Here is a 4,882-nt window from a genome sequence, read left to right on the forward strand (position 1 = left end):
TCAAGATACACTTTACATTATCGTCCGTTTTTGATTTTTATTACTCCACTGTGACGAAGTATTTTTCGTGTGTTGTTGCCGTCGAAAATTCCGCGCAATTTTGTTGCGAAGTTGCAGGATTGTATTTTTCGCGTATTCCTAAATATATCCAGCACTTACGTAACTTTTACAGCACCATATTGTGCAAAGCACCAGACATACACACACACCAAAAAGAATTTGCCACCTGTGAAGTTGTAAATTTGTAATCTCTGTGATAACTTAACATATGGCAAATTCTTTTTGGTGTGTGTGTATGTGTGGTGCTTTGCACGATATGGTGCTGCAAAAGTTACATAAGTGCTGGATATATTTAGGAATACGCGAAAAATACAATCCTGCAACTTCGCAACAAAATAGCGCGGAATTTTCGACGGCAACAACACACGAAAAATACTTCGCCACAGTGGAATAATAAAAATCAAAAACTGACGATAATGTAAAGTGTATCTTGAAAATCGTGTGAATAGCCGTCTTATGATGAACTTTCCAGTTCGAAACCGGTAACGGCGCTATCTCCCTAAATAAATAGCAGTGTTAATAGTGGCTGGTTGCTGTTTTTCTTCTCTGTAAGAATTAACCTACATTAATTGATAAAGAAATGACTTTTAATGGTTGAAGTAATCAATAAAGAAATTGTAAATTGCAACTCGACGGTAACCAAATAATTTTGGCCCTGTTTCCCAACCGGGGGTTTTCCTTGGTTAATGATAACACCCGTCTCAGTCGGTTTGGTACTGGAGGGTAGTGAAGGTTGTACACTTTGTAGAGTGAGACAAAGGCTCGAATACAGGTTCAGATTGTGGTGTCACCGCCAGACACCACACTTGCTAGGTGGTAGCTTTAAATCGGCCGCGGTCCATTAGTACATGTCGGACCCGCGTGTCGCCACTGTCAGTAATTGCAGACCGAGCGCCACCACACGGCAGGTCTAGAGAGACGTACGAGCACTCGACCCCAGTTGTACGACGACTTTGCTAGCGACTACACTGATGAAGCCTTTCTCTCATTTGCCGAGAGACAGTTAGAATAGCCTTCAGCTAAGTCCATTGCTACGACCTAGCAAGGCGCCATTAGCCTTACAGTGCTTGTATTTAAAGACTCTCAATTGTATCGTCAAGAGCGATGTACCACAATGATGGAATAAAGTTAAGTATTCGAGGAGCTACGTACTTTTCTTTATAGCATTCATTACGTATCCTGTTCCAGACTTCACGCCAGCCGGCGTGTGTGTACGCGTGCCTTTCGGTTACCCGTCACTGTGGACTGGCTGTCTTGTCAGTCCACAACACAGATGAATGCAGGTTGCAGCCAGTAGACCAGCGCGGAGAGCTGCACCAAACCAATTTTCAGACTTAAGACCAGAACAGCAACGGAAACAAGTTTGACTGACCTATTCGTGCAATGGACCCAGGTGCCCGGACGGGGTCCCCAAGGGGAGTACGCCGGTGAGCTGCCCGGAGCACATGTACGCGGCTGGTGCGCGGGCGGTGTCGGTGTCCCGCGGCCAGCCTGCGGGCACCAAGCAGACAGAGCCCGGCGTGGTGCGGGCGCCGTGCAGCGGGGAGCCGGGCGCGCCGCTCGCCTGCCACCGCGACTACTCGGCTAGCAACTGGCCGCCGCCCCCGCCAGCGCTGACAGCCGAACCGCCCGGTAGGTGGCCCTGTCTGCGAGCACTGAAATTACTTCTCATCTGTAGCCTCGAGACATTAGTCTGACTGGAGGTGAATCACGTGCGGGGTTACTCCAAGACTCTTGTAAGTCGTAGGTCCACTACTGTTCCCCAAACATACAAACGATCTTCTGTCTAATACAGGGTCAAAAGTATTTAAACCGACAGACTCCGGGAGGTTGTAGGGGACATCAAAACAAATATTTTTCCCTAATGTCATTTTTTCCTATGAGGAGTATTGAAACGGGTAGAGGAAGATTTCTCTGGCGGCAAATTAATTAAACCAACAAACACTTTTCCATTTTTTTTAAGACCAAGAGACAACACATTAACACAACCCCTTTTCAGTTACAGTAGATTTTCAAAATCCCTCCATTGACACATAAACAAAGGTTACACTATCGGATCATGTTCTGTCTGACACGGCCAAAAACCCCAGAAGTACCCTGAAATGTTCCTGCTGCCGCTACTATCCGGGCAGCAGATCCTCTTCTGATGCAACAGGAGATACGTAAACTGGGTTGCGCATCTCTTCTCATACAAAAAATCTAGAGGGGATCGAGCAGGCCAAGGTACAGGACCATCTCTGCCAATCCACATTTCTGGGAACCGTCGGTCCAGGAATCGACGCACACGACGGCTGAAATGTGCCGGCGCCCCGTCATGTTGGAACCACATGCGTTGTCTTGTAGGGAGCGGGACGTCTTCCAGAAATCCTGGCAATGCTCTGGCGAGAAAATTGTAATAGTGCCTGCCATTTAATGGCCTAGGTAGCAGATACGGCCCAATTAAACAGTCCCCGACAACACCGGCCCACACATTAACGAAGAACCGCATTTGATGAGCGCTAGTAACTGTGGCATGTGGGTTATCCTCACTCCAAACATGCGAATTGTGCATACTGAAGACTCCATCACGCCCGAACGTTGCTTCATCGGTAAACAACACAAATGATGGAAATGTAGAATGCATTTCACACTGTTCCAGGTACCACTGCGAAAACTGTGCTCTGGATCAATACTCAAATGGTTTCAGGTTATGGACACACTGTAAGTGAAATGGATGTAACAACTGCTCTTGAAGTACCGTTCTTACATTCGACTGATTCGTCCCCATGTTACGTGCAATTGCACCAATGCTGATTGAAGGATCCCGCTCCACATGCTGCAAGACAGCTTCCTCAAATTGCAACGTTCTTACCGTGCGACGGCGTCCCTGTCCAGGTAATCTGATAAATGACCCAGTCTCACAAAGACACAGAAGCAAAGGTCGTATGTTGCGGGATACGGTGATTAGCATATTGTTGTTGATAGACCCGCTGTGCAGCTCGTCCGTTATGGTGCGCTACGTAGTACGCACCAACCATATTAGTGTAATCACTCCAGGTGTATCGCTCCATCAGTAAACAGAGACAATGCACTACTACACTGGAGGACAGCCGTTGCCTACAACCTAAGTGCGTAATACGCCCTCTAACAACTGAACATCGTAATACGGCCTCTAACAACTGAAGAGCGTAATATGGCCTCCACCGGTTTAAATAAGCCTCATAGGAAAAAATGACATTAAGGAAAAATATTTGTTTTTTGATGTCCCCTACAACCTCACAGAGTTTGTCGATTTAAATACTTTTCTCCCTGTATACAACAAACAGAAATACTTCTTTTTGCAGACGACACTAGTATTGTAATCAGTCCCAGCATACATACGGAAACAGGAGAAATAGTAAGCAAAGTTCTTAAAAGTAACATTCACTGCTTTTGTGCAAAGTGTCTCACCTTCAATTTTACGAGGGTGAGTCAAATGAAAGCCTTAAATTTGTAATAACAAATCGAAATTTCTCGCCGTTATCCCGTAAGTTGGTAAACGTGCTACAAACAGCGTACAGAATGGCCTGTAGGTGACAGCATAGTGCAGATACACACGTACCGTCGCAGTATCATTATAAAGATGGCCGTCCCACTTTCGACTTGCACCAGGAAAGAGCAGAGTTCTGCTATTCGGTTTTTCCGTAGTGAAGGTGTGAAACCTACTGAAATTCATCGACGATTGAAGGTTCATTACGGTGATGCATGTTTGTCACAGCAGCAAGTCTACGAGTGAAGTAGGAAGTTCGCAAATGGTGTGACCTCAGTGGAAGATGCTCCTCGCCCAGGTCAGGCACAACGAGTTGTGACTCCACAGAACATTGGAGCAGTTGCAGCCACAGTGAAGGAAAACCGCAGGGTGACACTGTATGACATTGCAGCATGTTTACAGATTAGTTCAAAATGGTTCAAATGGCACTGAGCACTATGGGACTTAACTTCTGAGGTCATCAGTCCCCTAGAACTTAGAACTACTTAAACCTAACTAACCTAAGGACATCACAAACATCCATGCTCGAGGCAGGATTCGAACCTGCGACCGTAGCGGTAGCGCCTAGAACCGCTCGGCCACCACGGCCGGCACAGATTAGTCATGGGTCAGCACACCACATTGTGCATGATGAGCTCCAGTTCCACAAAAGTGTCTGCAAGATAGGTGCGACGGCAGCTGACTCCTGAAATGAGAGAACGACGTGTTGATGCTTGTGAAGAACTTCTTCGACGCTTTGAACGAGAAGGTGATGGCTTTCTTGCAAGATTCGTTACTGGGGACGAAACCTGGGTTCACTTCCACCAACCGGAAACGAAGAGAGCGAGCAAGGAATGGCGCCATTCCTCATCACCAAAACCACATAAGTTTCTAACAGAACCATCAGCAGGGAAGGTTATGCTGACTCCGTTTTGGGACGAAAAAGGCGTCATTTTGGAGCATTACATGCCTAGAGGGACCACTGTCACGAGTGCATCATACACAGATCTCCTAAAAAATCATCTGCGGCCTGCAATCAAATCAAAGCGACTTGGATTGCTGTCAGCAGGTGTCCTTTTGCAACATGACAATGCAAGGCCCCACACTGCCCGTACAACAGCTGAAACAATCACAGACCTGCATTTTGAGTGCCTTCCTCATCCACCATACTCACCAGACCTTGCTCCAAGTGATTTCCATACATTTGGACCACTCAAAGACGCAATGGGAGGAAAGAAGTTCCGTTCTGATGAAGAGGTACGCCACGCGGTGCATGAGTGGTTGCGCGGACTAACGAAAGAATTTTTTTCTAAAGGAATTTGTGCACTTTTTAAC

The sequence above is a fragment of the Schistocerca cancellata genome, chromosome 5, assembly GCF_023864275.1.
Source record: "Schistocerca cancellata isolate TAMUIC-IGC-003103 chromosome 5, iqSchCanc2.1, whole genome shotgun sequence".
Lineage (NCBI taxonomy): Eukaryota > Metazoa > Arthropoda > Insecta > Orthoptera > Acrididae > Schistocerca > Schistocerca cancellata.